This window comes from Pseudophryne corroboree, chromosome 2 (genome assembly GCF_028390025.1).
Source record: "Pseudophryne corroboree isolate aPseCor3 chromosome 2, aPseCor3.hap2, whole genome shotgun sequence".
Lineage (NCBI taxonomy): Eukaryota > Metazoa > Chordata > Amphibia > Anura > Myobatrachidae > Pseudophryne > Pseudophryne corroboree.
Window position 1 is genome coordinate 988,731,524 of NC_086445.1, and position 16,131 is coordinate 988,747,654.

The window sequence follows — 16,131 nt, forward strand, 5'->3', positions numbered from 1 at the left end:
AGATTGTGGTCCCGGCCTTTATCTCTTCGGATTTGCCCCCCAAAGAGCGGTCTTTGGATGTCGTAAGGGTTCTCCGTATATATGTGGAGAAGACTGCCTCTATCAGGAGGTCAGATACCCTTTTTGTACTGTTTGGTTTCCACAAACATGGCTGGCCTGCGAATAAGCAAATCTTGGCCAGATGGATTAGAATGGTGATTGCACAAGCATAAGCGCAGGCTGGACTCCCAGCTCCTGCTGCTGTTAACGCCCATTCTACTCTGTCTGTTGGACCCTCTTGGGTGGCCCGCCGTGGCGTGTACGCAGAACAATTGTGCAAGGCAGCTATGTGGTCCTCAGTGAACACGTTCATTAGGTTCTATGCCTTTGATACTTCCGCCTCCCAGGATGCTTCCTTTGGATGACGGGTTCTCATACTCGCTTGAGGAACTGCTTTAGGACATCCCCGATGTTTTCCTGTGGAACACAGTGTACCCCGCTGTAGAAAAGGAGAGTTATGGTAAACTTACCATTGTTAACTTTCTTTCTGCAAGGTACACTGGGTTCCACAGGGTGCTCACCCTGACGCACCTAGCTTCTATGGGTTTGTATGGCATTAGCCGCTGGTCCCTTCTACTTTCGTGAGAATGTAGTTCTATGTGACTTAACATCTGCCTTCTCTCTTACCTGCTCCTACTTTGGACTGGTTAATGAAACTGAGCTCACAGTGCCTGGAGGCGGGGTTACAGAGGAGGCCCCGATGCATCCTGGGACAGCCCAAAGCTTTAGCCTTTTGGTGCCTCTGGATCAAGATCCACTCTACACCCCGATGTTTTCCTGTGGAACCCAGTGTATCTTGCAGAAAGAGAGTTAACAATGGTATGTCTACCATAACTCTCCTTTTTACAATTATTATTATTATGGTCATTGCACCGCCGCTATACCAGTCCTGGTATTGCCGTTATTCAAAAAGAAAACATTTGTAAACAAAAAGTTTATAAATGATTTTTTAATTAAGTGAACATTATTTAAGTTAATTTGAATAGAAATAGCTTTATTTCTGTTGCCTTCTAGAGGAAATAACATTCGTGCAACAATTAAATATCATACAGTAGAGTGCTGAGGGAAGAATAGAGTTATATGCATATTTTAATGAATTTAAAATACAGTGGGTGATGTATTAAGCAGTGAAAAGAGAGGTTTCCCATAGAGATGAGCGGGTTCGGTTCCTCGGAATCCGAACCCGCCCGAACTTCAGCTTTTTTTACACGGATCCGAGCGACTCGGATCTTCCCGCCTTGCTCGGTTAACCCGAGCGCGCCCGAACGTCATCATGACGCTGTCGGATTCTCGCGAGGCTCGGATTCTATCGCGAGACTCGGATTCTATATAAGGAGCCGCGCGTCGCCGCCATTTTCACACGTGCATTGAGATTGATAGGGAGAGGACGTGGCTGGCGTCCTCTCCATTTAGATTAGAAGAGAGAGAGTGAGATTGAGACAGAGACACTTGATTTACTGGAGCTTAGGAGTAATAGAGAGTGCAGAGTTTACTAGTGACTGACCACTGACCAGTGACCACCAGTGCAGTTTTATTTAATATAATCCGTTCTCTGCCTGAAAAAAACGATACACAGTGACTCAGTCACATACCATATCTGTGCTCAGCCCAGTGTGCTGCATCATCTATGTATAATATCTGACTGTGCTCACACAGCTTAATTGTGGGGGAGACTGGGGAGCAGTTATAGGTTATAGCAGGAGCCAGGAGTACATATTATTAAAATTAAACAGTGCACACTTTTGCTGCAGGAGTGCCACTGCCAGTGTGACTGACCAGTGACCTGACCACACTGACCACCAGTATAGTATACTATATTGTGATTGCCTGAAAAAGTTAAACACTCGTCGTGTGACTTGTGTGGTGTTTTTTTATTCTATAAAAAACTCATTCTGCTGACAGACAGTGTCCAGCAGGTCTGTCATTATATAATATATACCTGTCCGGCTGCAATAGTGATATATATATATATTTTATATCATTATTTATCATCCAGTCGCAGCAGACACAGTACGGTAGTTCACGGCTGTAGCTACCTCTGTGTCGGCACTCGGCAGTCCATCCATAATTGTATACCACCTACCCGTGGTTTTTTTTTTCTTTCTTCTTTATACATACTACATCTCATTATCAACCAGTCTATATTAGCAGCAGACACAGTACAGTACGGTAGTCCACGGCTGTAGCTACCTCTGTGTCGGCACTCGGCAGTCCGTCCATAATTGTATACCACCTACCCGTGTTTTTTTTTTCTTTCTTCTTTATACATACTACATCTCATTATCATCCAGTCTATATTAGCAGCAGACACAGTACAGTACGGTAGTCCACGGCTGTAGCTACCTCTGTGTCGGCACTCGGCAGTCCATCCATAATTGTATACCACCTACCCGTGTTTTTTTTTTCTTTCTTCTTTATACATACTACATCTCATTATCATCCAGTCTATATTAGCAGCAGACACAGTACAGTACGGTAGTCCACGGCTGTAGCTACCTCTGTGTCGGCACTCGGCAGTCCATCCATAATTGTATACCACCTACCCGTGTTTTTTTTTTCTTTCTTCTTTATACATACTACATCTCATTATCATCCAGTCTATATTAGCAGCAGACACAGTACAGTACGGTAGTCCACGGCTGTAGCTACCTCTGTGTCGGCACTCGGCAGTCCATCCACAATTGTATACCACCTACCCGTGGTTTTTTTTTCTTTCTTCTTTATACATACTACATCTCATTATCATCCAGTCTATATTAGCAGCAGACACAGTACAGTACGGTAGTCCACGGCTGTAGCTACCTCTGTGTCGGCACTCGGCAGTCCATCCATAATTGTATACCACCTACCCGTGGTTTTTTTTTCTTTCTTCTTTATACATACTACATCTCATTATCATCCAGTCTATATTAGCAGCAGACACAGTACAGTACGGTAGTCCACGGCTGTAGCTACCTCTGTGTCGGCACTCGGCAGTCCGTCCATAATTGTATACCACCTACCCGTGGTTTTTTTTTCTTTCTTCTTTATACATACATACTACATCTCATTATCAACCAGTCTATATTAGCAGCAGACACAGTACAGTACGGTAGTCCACGGCTGTAGCTACCTCTGTGTCGGCACTCGGCAGTCCATCCATAATTGTATACCACCTACCCGTGGTTTTTTTTCTTTCTTCTTTATACATACATACTACATCTCTTTATCAACCAGTCTATATTAGCAGCAGACACAGTACGGTAGTCCACGGCTGTAGCTACCTCTGTGTCGGCACTCGGCAGTCCGTCCATAATTGTATACCACCTACCCGTGTTTTTTTTTCTTTCTTCTTTATACATACATACTACATCTCATTATCAACCAGCCTATATTAGCAGCAGATACAGTACAGTACGGTAGTCCACGGCTGTAGCTACCTCTGTGTCGGCACTCGGCAGTCCATCCATAATTGTATACTAGTATCCATCCATCTCCATTGTTTACCTGAGGTGCCTTTTAGTTGTGCCTATTAAAATATGGAGAACAAAAATGTTGAGGTTCCAAAATTAGGGAAAGATCAAGATCCACTTCCACCTCGTGCTGAAGCTGCTGCCACTAGTCATGGCTGAGACGATGAAATGCCAGCAACGTCGTCTGCCAAGGCCGATGCCCAATGTCATAGTACAGAGCATGTCAAATCCAAAACACCAAATATCAGTAAAAAAAGGACTCCAAAACCTAAAATAAAATTGTCGGAGGAGAAGCGTAAACTTGCCAATATGCCATTTACCACACGGAGTGGCAAGGAACGGCTGAGGCCCTGGCCTATGTTCATGGCTAGTGGTTCAGCTTCACATGAGGATGGAAGCACTCAGCCTCTCGCTAGAAAAATGAAAAGACTCAAGCTGGAAAAAGCACAGCAAAGAACTGTGCGTTCTTCGAAATCCCAAATCCACAAGGAGAGTCCAATAGTGTCGGTTGCGATGCCTGACCTTCCCAACACTGGACGTGAAGAGCATGCGCCTTCCACCATTTGCACGCCCCCTGCAAGTGCTGGAAGGAGCACCCGCAGTCCAGTTCCTGATAGTCAGATTGAAGATGTCAGTGTTGAAGTACACCAGGATGAGGAGGATATGGGTGTTGCTGGCGCTGGGGAGGAAATTGACCAGGAGGATTCTGATGGTGAGGTGGTTTGTTTAAGTCAGGCACCCGGGGAGACACCTGTTGTCCGTGGGAGGAATATGGCCGTTGACATGCCTGGTGAAAATACCAAAAAAATCAGCTCTTCGGTGTGGAAGTATTTCACCAGAAATGCGGACAACATTTGTCAAGCCGTGTGTTCCCTTTGTCAAGCTGTAATAAGTAGGGGTAAGGACGTTAACCACCTCGGAACATCCTCCCTTATACGTCACCTGCAGCGCATTCATAATAAGTCAGTGACAAGTTCAAAAACATTGGCCGACAGCGGAAGCAGTCCACTGACCAGTAAATCCCTTCCTCTTGTAACCAAGCTCACGCAAACCACCCCACCAACTCCCTCAGTGTCATTTTCCTCCTTCCCCAGGAATGCCAATAGTCCTGCAGGCCATGTCACTGGCAATTCTGATGATTCCTCTCCTGCCTGGGATTCCTCCGATGCATCCTTGCGTGTAACGCCTACTGCTGCTGGCGCTGCTGTTGTTGCTGCTGGGAGTCGATGGTCATCCCAGAGGGGAAGTCGTAAGCCCACTTGTACTACTTCCAGTAAGCAATTGACTGTTCAACAGTCCTTTGCGAGGAAGATGAAATATCACAGCAGTCATCCTGCTGCAAAGCGGATAACTGAGGCCTTGACAACTATGTTGGTGTTAGACGTGCGTCCGGTATCCGCCGTTAGTTCACAGGGAACTAGACAATTTATTGAGGCAGTGTGCCCCCGTTACCAAATACCATCTAGGTTCCACTTCTCTAGGCAGGCGATACCGAGAATGTACACGGACGTCAGAAAAAGACTCACCAGTGTCCTAAAAAATGCAGTTGTACCCGATGTCCACTTAACCACGGACATGTGGACAAGTGGAGCAGGGCAGGGTCAGGACTATATGACTGTGACAGCCCACTGGGTAGATGTATGGACTCCCGCCGCAAGAACAGCAGCGGCGGCACCAGTAGCAGCATCTCGCAAACGCCAACTCTTTCCTAGGCAGGCTACGCTTTGTATCACCGCTTTCCAGAATACGCACACAGCTGAAAACCTCTTACGGCAACTGAGGAAGATCATCGCGGAATGGCTTACCCCAATTGGACTCTCCTGTGGATTTGTGGCATCGGACAACGCCAGCAATATTGTGTGTGCATTAAATATGGGCAAATTCCAGCACGTCCCATGTTTTGCACATACCTTGAATTTGGTGGTGCAGAATTTTTTAAAAAACGACAGGGGCGTGCAAGAGATGCTGTCGGTGGCCAGAAGAATTGCGGGACACTTTCGGCGTACAGGCACCACGTACAGAAGACTGGAGCACCACCAAAAACTACTGAACCTGCCCTGCCATCATCTGAAGCAAGAAGTGGTAACGAGGTGGAATTCAACCCTCTATATGCTTCAGAGGTTGGAGGAGCAGCAAAAGGCCATTCAAGCCTATACAATTGAGCACGATATAGGAGGTGGAATGCACCTGTCTCAAGCGCAGTGGAGAATGATTTCAACGTTGTGCAAGGTTCTGATGCCCTTTGAACTTGCCACACGTGAAGTCAGTTCAGACACTGCCAGCCTGAGTCAGGTCATTCCCCTCATCAGGCTTTTGCAGAAGAAGCTGGAGACATTGAAGGAGGAGCTAACACGGAGCGATTCCGCTAGGCATGTGGGACTTGTGGATGGAGCCCTTAATTCGCTTAACAAGGATTCACGGGTGGTCAATCTGTTGAAATCAGAGCACTACATTTTGGCCACCGTGCTCGATCCTAGATTTAAAGCCTACCTTGGATCTCTCTGCTGGGGTTGAAAGACCTGCTGGTGAGAAAATTGTCAAGTCAAGCGGAACGCGACCTGTCAACATCTCCTCCTTCACATTCTCCCGCAACTGGGGGTGCGAGGAAAAGGCTCAGAATTCCGAGCCCACCCGCTGGCGGTGATGCAGGGCAGTCTGGAGCAACTGCTGATGCTGACATCTGGTCCGGACTGAAGGACCTGACAACGATTACGGACATGTCGTCTACTGTCACTGCATATGATTCTCTCAACATTGAAAGAATGGTGGAGGATTATATGAGTGACCGCATCCAAGTAGGCACGTCACACAGTCCGTACTTATACTGGCAGGAAAAAGAGGCAATTTGGAGGCCCTTGCACAAACTGGCTTTATTCTACCTAAGTTGCCCTCCCACAAGTGTGTACTCCGAAAGAGTGTTTAGTGCCGCCGCTCACCTTGTCAGCAATCGGCGTACGAGGTTACATCCAGAAAATGTGGAGAAGATGATGTTCATTAAAATGAATTATAATCAATTCCTCCGCGGAGACATTGACCAGCAGCAATTGCCTCCACAAAGTACACAGGGAGCTGAGATGGTGGATTCCAGTGGGGACGAATTGATAATCTGTGAGGAGGGGGATGTACACGGTGATATATCGGAGGATGATGATGAGGTGGACATCTTGCCTCTGTAGAGCCAGTTTGTGCAAGGAGAGATTAATTGCTTCTTTTTTGGGGGGGGTCCAAACCAACCCGTCATATCAGTCACAGTCGTGTGACAGACCCTGTCACTGAAATGATGGGTTGGTTAAAGTGTGCATGTCCTGTTTTGTTTATACAACATAAGGGTGGGTGGGAGGGCCCAAGGACAATTCCATCTTGCACCTCTTTTTTCTTTTATTTTTCTTTGCGTCATGTGCTGTTTGGGGAGGGTTTTTTGGAAGGGCCATCCTGCGTGACACTGCAGTGCCACTCCTAGATGGGCCCGGTGTTTGTGTCGGCCACTAGGGTCGCTTATCTTACTCACACAGTCAGCTACCTCATTGCGCCTCTTTTTTTCTTTGCGTCATGTGCTGTTTGGGGAGTGTTTTTTGGAAGGGCCATCCTGCGTGACACTGCAGTGCCACTCCTAGATGGGCCCGGTGTTTGTGTCGGCCACTAGGGTCGCTTATCTTACTCACACAGCTACCTCATTGCGCCTCTTTTTTTCTTTGCGTCATGTGCTGTTTGGGGAGGGTTTTTTGGAAGGGACATCCTGCGTGACACTGCAGTGCCACTCCTAGATGGGCCCGGTGTTTGTGTCGGCCACTAGGGTCGCTTATCTTACTCACACAGCTACCTCATTGCGCCTCTTTTTTTCTTTGCGTCATGTGCTGTTTGGGGAGTGTTTTTTGGAAGGGCCATCCTGCGTGACACTGCAGTGCCACTCCTAGATGGGCCCGGTGTTTGTGTCGGCCACTAGGGTCGCTTATCTTACTCACACAGCGACCTCGGTGCAAATTTTAGGACTAAAAATAATATTGTGAGGTGTGAGGTATTCAGAATAGACTGAAAATGAGTGGAAATTATGGTTTTTGAGGTTAATAATACTTTGGGATCAAAATGACCCCCAAATTCTATGATTTAAGCTGTTTTTTAGGGTTTTTTGAAAAAAACACCCGAATCCAAAACACACCCGAATCCGACAAAAAAAATTCGGTGAGGTTTTGCCAAAACGCGGTCGAACCCAAAACACGGCCGCGGAACCGAACCCAAAACCAAAACACAAAACCCGAAAAATTTCCGGCGCTCATCTCTAGTTTCCCATAGCAACCAATCAGCTCTACCTATCATTTATAGGTTGTACTGTACGTCAGGGATTCCCAACCACATTCCTCAAGGCACACTGACAATCCAAGTTTTAAGGATATCCATTTTTGAGCACGGGTGACTTAATTATCACCCCAGTTATTTTAATTTAACCATCTGTGCTCAAGCATGGGTATGTTAGTGTACCTTCTGGACTGAGGTTGGGAAACACTGATGTACTTGACAGATGCTACATCAGAGCTGATGGGTTGCTATAGGCAGCTTCTCCACTGGTGTCGACTTATCCACTCTTTACCATGCATGATATATATATATATATACATATATATATATATATATATATTTATATATATAACCCCCCCCCCCTCCCGCCCCCTGCCCCCCAAGGCAGTAATTCAAGTCCTAAGGACTGCTGAGGAATATGGCGGACCCTCAGGTTACTCAGGATGGTTGGTGTTTCAGAGATGGCGCCCATTGCAGGCCCCTCCATCTTCCCCCGAGGGCTGCAGCATTTCATGCAATTTAGGGGGCACTGCGACTTTTGACGCAGACAGAGTTCTGCACGTACGCAGATCTGAAAACATTGGTGATACATGCAAATTATTGGGTCAGTGCAGCAGCGGCATCCTGTGTCTCCCCAGCTCAGCACATGCTGCTGTGTGCTGGGCTGCCGTGGAGCCAGAGAGGCCTCTGCCTCTTATGCCTATGGGGGGAAAGGGGTGAAGGGGGAGTTACGTGGGGTACGCGGCCGAGTAAGGTGCCACAGTGAGGAGGGCTCAGGCAGCCTGGAGTGGATCATGCCTACCCGGAAGCCCATGCTGCATACATACCACCAGCTCTGGCAGTGGCTGCTCCTGCCAGGTACCAGCGTGAGGAGCGCCAGCTGATGAGGGGGACTGTATGGCGACGAGTGACAGGCCATTCCCCATGTAACCGGGCATAGTTGTAAGTGACAGCAGGAGGGGGCAGGCGGAGTGCGCCGCTGTCATGATCAGTCCTTGGAAAGTGCATGGGAGGCGCCCCCATTGCCGCTGCATTCTGTGCACCAAATCGGACATCTCACTTGTGGAGCTGGGAAGGCGAGAGCCTGCAGATGCACGGGTACCATGCTGACCTCCGTGGTTCTCCTTCTGCTGCCCCGGACTTTCTTGCTGCTGCTTGGAACTGTCACAGGTACTGAAACTTAATATTCAACCTTGAGGATTTCTTCTCCCATGCTAGTGTCAGGTCTCAGGGGGCAGCAGTGCCAGGTCTCAAGGGGTAATAGTGTCAGGTCTCAGGGGGCAACAGTGCTAGGTCTCTGGGGGTGGTAGTGTCAGGTTTTGGGGGCAGCAGTGCTAGGTCTCTGGGGGTGGTAGTGTCAGGTTTTGGGGGCAGCAGTGCTAGGTCTCAGGCGGTAGTGGTGTCAGGTCTCAGTAGGCAGCAGTGTCAGGAGGAAGGAGCAATGCGTAATAACAATTAGATGCAGCCGGCTCATTAGGCAAAGTATGCATTCGCGTATGGTGCCAGGTTGGCAAGGGTGCCATGTCCTGTATTTGGAAGGGTCACAAATCCCACTGACCGCATGAAGGTTCCACTCCAGGACACCAGAGGTACTTTTCATCCTGGAGAGGGGGGTTCCCTGTACAGTGTATGTGTGTGTCAGTGTGCCCTTGTACAGTGTATGTGTGACCCTGGTCCATGTAACGTGTGTGTGTGTGTGTGTGTGTGTGTGTGTGTGTGTCTCCCTGTCACGCCAACCTCCTCAGTCACCCACTATCTCCATCACCTCTGCCACCCCAATCACACACTAACTCCTTGTATCCTTGGGGGTACTATTGTGTGGCCACACCCATTTATTGTGAGACCACACCCCTTTTAAAATTTGATCCCATCAAGGGGCGCCAAAGTCTAAACTCGCTTACCAAAAAGCATCGCCGCTGTGCGGGGGGGTGGGGCTTGACATGCAGCGTGGACTAGCCCTGTGCTGGGCGTCCCCTCGCATGTCTGTGTGACTGATCGTAGGTGTGCTAAATTTAGCACATCTACGATCAGGTCTGAATTAGGCACTTAGTCACTCAGCCATGTATCTATCATATGTTTGTTGAGTAAAAAGAAATAATGGCAACGAGACAATTTCACTTCTCAGTTTTGAGACCAAGATGGCGGATCAGCCCTGGCAGACACCAGGCATCTCTTTTGCACAGGTTCTACAAGGTATCAATTAGTCCAATATTAAGGAGAAAATGTGAATTTAGTGAGAGTCCATAAAAAGCGGTTGGCTTGCCTTGATGTCCTTTTAGAACAATAGAGTACACAAATGATATTGGCATGTAGAGGAATGAATATTGGCACTCCTCTTGGTGCTGTGGTGTGCATGGGTGTTTGAGTGGGTTCCGGTATGAATGGTCGACCATGTTATGGTCGACAGTCATTAGGTCGACCACTATTGGTCGACATTGACATGGTCGACATGGACACATGGTCGACGCATGAAAATGGTCGACACATGAACGATCGACACATTAAAAGGTCGGCATGAGTTTTTTTCCTTTTTTTGGTGTCGTTTTTTGCGTAATGTGACTGGGAACCCCAATTAGTGCACCGCGTCCCCTCGCATGGCTCGCTTCGCTCGCCATGCTTCGGGCATGGTGCCTTCGCTTCGCTCGGCAGAGATTACCGTTCCAATCGTAGTCCACGTGGATCTTAAAGTATGGAAAAGTTCCCCAAAAGAAAAAAAAGTAAAAAAACTAATGTCGACCTTTTCACGTGTCGACCTTTCATGTGTCGAGCATTTTCATGTGTCGACCATGTGTCCATGTCGACCATGTCAATGTCGACCAATAGTGGTCGACCTAATGACTGTCGACCATAACATGGTCGACCATCTGAACGGATACCGTTTGAGTGCAGGGGTAAGCATGGTGAAAGGTGAAGAGGGGAAGCCAATTTAGAGAAACTATAGAGGGGGAAAGACAAGGTCAACGGAGTGTCCACTGCAGTGTGTGGGAGATGAAATCTGCTGGGAGAGACCAAAGCAGAAAGTAAATGTAAGTCGTTTTCTGGCATGAAGTTGTCAATAGCAATGATGATATAACCTACTATGAGAGTAGGCGGATCAAAGACAGGAAATATAAGAGCCAACAAAGGGACCTGATCGTAGCAGCAAATTTGTTAGCAGTTGGGCAAAACCATGTGCACTGCAGGTGGGGCAGATATAACATATGCAGAGAGAGTATTTCACTTTAGTATTTCAATGGTGTGCTGCCCTGGGGTGGTCGGGCCTGAGCCGACTTTGTGGGGTCCAAGCCCTGGACCTATGCTTAGATAGGGACCTCCAGTAATAGAGCAGCCGTGAAGTGGCCTGGAGGCTTATCATATCTTTTGCAAAACATATGTAACGAAGAGCTCTAAATTTCCTATTATTACATAGTATATAGTTCTTCTTACTAACAGCCAGCAGAGTGCGTGGGAAAAATCCCTTTTGTATTTCTTGTCTAGAGTAACCCCCTCCCGCAGCACCTGGGGATTGTTACCAGCTTGATTAGAGCAGTTTTCCACTATTTATTGCAGTTCAGAGAGGCATAGATGGAGCCAGCATTAGGAGGGCATGCTGGGTCCTGTGGTGCCATTTGGAGGATACAGGGGTGCCTCCAGGTAAACTAGCTCTCAATCTGGATATGTTCTGTATGTGCCATTATCATGTGGCCATACATTAAGCAATTGTATGACCCATAGTGGATGTTATTATTATGCTGTGTATGGGTTTGGGGAGTGGTACCCCCCGGGTCTGGTGGGGCTGGGCCACCTTGGGGTAGCATGCCATATTATTTATTTAGCACTTATGTAACACTCCTATTTTTTCACTAATATTACTCTTTTGAGTATTTTATTAACACCCTTATTTTTGTAGCACTTTCTAACCCATAGCTTCTGCTTCTTTCTTAACACATATTAACACTTTAGTATTTCAATGGTGTGCTGCCCTGGGGTGGTCGGGCCTGAGCCGACTTTGTGGGGTCCAAGCCCTGGACCTATGCTTAGATAGGGACCTCCAGTAATAGAGCAGCCGTGAAGTGGCCTGGAGGCTTATCATATCTTTTGCAAAACATATGTAACGAAGAGCTCTAAATTTCCTATTATTACATAGTATATAGTTCTTCTTACTAACAGCCAGCAGAGTGCGTGGGAAAAATCCCTTTTGTATTTCTTGTCTAGAGTAACCCCCTCCCGCAGCACCTGGGGATTGTTACCAGCTTGATTAGAGCAGTTTTCCACTATTTATTGCAGTTCAGAGAGGCATAGATGGAGCCAGCATTAGGAGGGCATGCTGGGTCCTGTGGTGCCATTTGGAGGATACAGGGGTGCCTCCAGGTAAACTAGCTCTCAATCTGGATATGTTCTGTATGTGCCATTATCATGTGGCCATACATTAAGCAATTGTATGACCCATAGTGGATGTTATTATTATGCTGTGTATGGGTTTGGGGAGTGGTACCCCCCGGGTCTGGTGGGGCTGGGCCACCTTGGGGTAGCATGCCATATTATTTATTTAGCACTTATGTAACACTCCTATTTTTTTCACTAATATTACTCTTTTGAGTATTTTATTAACACCCTTATTTTTGTAGCACTTTCTAACCCATAGCTTCTGCTTCTTTCTTAACACATATTAACACTTTAGTAATTCAATGGTGTGCTGCCCTGGGGTGGTCGGGCCTGAGCCGACTTTGTGGGGTCCAAGCCCTGGACCTATGCTTAGATAGGGACCTCCAGTAATAGAGCAGCCGTGAAGTGGCCTGGAGGCTTATCATATCTTTTGCAAAACATATGTAACGAAGAGCTCTAAATTTCCTATTATTACATAGTATATAGTTCTTCTTACTAACAGCCAGCAGAGTGCGTGGGAAAAATCCCTTTTGTTTTTCTTGTCTAGAGTAACCCCCTCCCGCAGCACCTGGGGATTGTTACCAGCTTGATTAGAGCAGTTTTCCACTATTTATTGCAGTTCAGAGAGGCATAGATGGAGCCAGCATTAGGAGGGCATGCTGGGTCCTGTGGTGCCATTTGGAGGATACAGGGGTGCCTCCAGGTAAACTAGCTCTCAATCTGGATATGTTCTGTATGTGCCATTATCATGTGGCCATACATTAAGCAATTGTATGACCCATAGTGGATGTTATTATTATGCTGTGTATGGGTTTGGGGAGTGGTACCCCCCGGGTCTGGTGGGGCTGGGCCACCTTGGGGTAGCATGCCATATTATTTATTTAGCACTTATGTAACACTCCTATTTTTTCACTAATATTACTCTTTTGAGTATTTTATTAACACCCTTATTTTTGTAGCACTTTCTAACCCATAGCTTCTGCTTCTTTCTTAACACATATTAACACTTTAGTATTTCAATGGTGTGCTGCCCTGGGGTGGTCGGGCCTGAGCCGACTTTGTGGGGTCCAAGCCCTGGACCTATGCTTAGATAGGGACCTCCAGTAATAGAGCAGCCGTGAAGTGGCCTGGAGGCTTATCATATCTTTTGCAAAACATATGTAACGAAGAGCTCTAAATTTCCTATTATTACATAGTATATAGTTCTTCTTACTAACAGCCAGCAGAGTGCGTGGGAAAAATCCCTTTTGTATTTCTTGTCTAGAGTAACTTCCTCCCGCAGCACCTGGGGATTGTTACCAGCTTGATTAGAGCAGTTTTCCACTATTTATTGCGCCACATACCATGCGCAGAAGTGCCATTTTTTTGCCTCATCGCTGCACAGCGGGGGTAATTCTAAGTTGATTGCAGCAGGAAATTTTTTAGCAGTTGGGCTAAACCATGTGCACCGCAGGGGAGGCAGATATAACATGTGCAGAGAGAGTTAGATTTGGGTGGGGTGTGTTCAATCTGCAATCTAATTTGCAGTGTGAAAATAAAGCAGCCAGTATTTACCCTGCACAGAAACAAAATAACCCACCCAAATCTTACTCTCTCTACACATGTTATATCTGCCTCCCCTGCAGTGCACATGGTTTTGCCCAATTGCTATCAAAAATCCTGCTGCGATCAACTTGGAATTACCCCCAGCAAACGAATACAGCTAACGAACAACTTGGAATGACCACCAATAACAGTAATGTGGAGAGAAGTAGTGTCTGAACAGAAGAGAATGAGGGTTCTGGGGGATGGACTTTGAGGGTACAGTATGTAGAAGGTAGAATGCCTACACCACTATCTGGTTCTACGTGGAAATGTACTGTAGGAAGGAGAAATAAAGTTCAGTGAGACAGCAGATGTGCAGGAATTGGAGCAAATGCATTTCGCTTCCTAAGTAGATTCTTTTCCAACTTTTTTACTCCTTTGTCATTATTTTATTAATTTTAAATTTTTCCATTTTTGTTCAATTTCACCCCGTACAATTACTGCTGTTATTATTCTAATACTATGGTTACCATTATTCCTGGCATCTAATAAACACTGAATATTATTGATTTATTTATTCTCTACAATTGCATTATTACATTTTAGTCCAATCTATCTTATAATATTACTCGTATCATCCAATCACCCTGACAAATAATCTCTGTCTTGTAATAGTACCCCTACAAATCCCAAATAACTTAGTTCACTCCATTATTTGAACACTATCGGCAGGCTGCAGTTCTTCCTCACCTGTAGATAAACACTACTATTCACCATTTCATACCTTTCCATCTCTGCTAGATTCATAAGTCTGTATTATATTACTAATACTACATCTACAACCCAAACCATCAAAATAGTCAAGTTCAATTTCAATAACTAACAGTATTACCTTGTACACCACCTAGAACTTCTCCAATACTTCTCTTCTGGATCCGTATATAGTTCTGCCACCATTCTACCTCATCCACAAATGACCGAACCCCATCTGCATCCACCATCTATGGACCACACCACAGCTCCTATACAGCCATACCACGATCACCACCTACAAGTATCGATCCACATCTATAGACATTCAAGTGAAAAGGTATTGATGATCTTCTGCCAAGGAGGAACATGTAAGTGTGTCATCTGAGGAATTCAAATTTCCCAGGACCACCACTTCTCATGTCCTACAAAACAGACTGGAACTAGAGGTTTCTTAATTTTCCACCTACTAAGCTCTACTAGAAGGATACAATAGTAAATGGAACATGAGCTTATGGGAAATATAAAGTAGTTTGGCTGGCCCAATCCCACCTCTGATGCAGGTGTCAGAAAATGTCCAGCTTGGATCTTTCTCATTACCAGTGGTCACACATACCTATGAAGGAGGCCAAACCTTGAAAGTCTGATTGTCTCACAAATAAGAGACTTGGAAAATGAAAATGTAACCCTGAACGTGGCATTCTTAGCCAAGCCTATCCATGTATGTACATAATGGAATTCCCTTTGACAGAAACCAACAAAGAAAGTAAAAGCAAAACTAACCCTGAATTACTAACCTGTTATTGATGGGCTACATGTATTTTACAGTCAGCACTATTAACCATGTATAAATGTTTTGCTCATTACATCAATATACTTTCCAGTTTCTTATTTGCTTCAAGTGCCACTATGGCTCGTAATATATCTGTATCTATACTTTCTCTACGGATTTAAGACGAGATGTTTTATACCTTAGAGAGAGATGAAGTGTATTAGTTGCCCATATCAACCAATCAGATTGTAGTTATCATTTATCTTGCACAGTTTATAATATTACAGAAGCTTATTTGTTGCTATGGGCAACTTTGCCACTTTATCTGTCACAAAGGTTTGATATTAATGCCCCTTATATTATTATTAATATTATTGTCCGTTCTTTATATGGTGCCACAAGGGTCCCGCAGCGCCTAACAAATAACATATACGAAAAAGCAAAACAAGAAAACAGCAACTTACAGTACAAGACAATGTAGGACAAGTACTTGGTATATAAATATTTCTGCATCAGCTGACCTGGCACTGAAATAAGCAGTAGGGCGGCAGACACCAAGGGATAGGCAGTTGTTGGCAGGGGCATCTTAATAGAGGAGTGGACCCGTGTGCCGTCTCCGTCCACGGGTCCCCTCCTCCCTACACTCTAGCCGGCCCAGCAGCACAGTGGAACACTGAGCACTAAGGTCACTTGGAGACCCTAGCGCTGTACCAGAGTCCAGTACGCAAGTGCATGTCTCTGGCAAAATGGCGCAGTGGCCATTTTTCTGACAATTTTTCTACTGCACATCAGCAAAACTCTGTGGAATTTTCCCAGTGATCTGTGCATTGCTGCTGCCACCATGTAGAACTCCGGTGGTGTAAATATTCAAGAAATGGGTGCAGGGTGAGCCCCCCTGGACCCAGAGACCTGTGTGCACCCATTATAGATACGCCA

The 16,131-nt window shown here is 46.0% G+C and overlaps 1 long non-coding RNA gene across 1 annotated transcript in view; it reads left to right on the forward strand.

Annotated features, from left to right (window-relative positions):
* Nucleotides 1–15,295, forward strand: part of LOC134987473 (uncharacterized) — a 78,087-nt gene extending 62,792 nt beyond the window's left edge. Inside the window, exon 3 of the long non-coding RNA XR_010193125.1 lies at nucleotides 14,582–15,295. This is a non-coding gene — a long non-coding RNA (uncharacterized LOC134987473). The remainder of the gene's footprint in view (nucleotides 1–14,581) is intronic.
* Nucleotides 15,296–16,131: the final 836 nt, after the last annotated feature.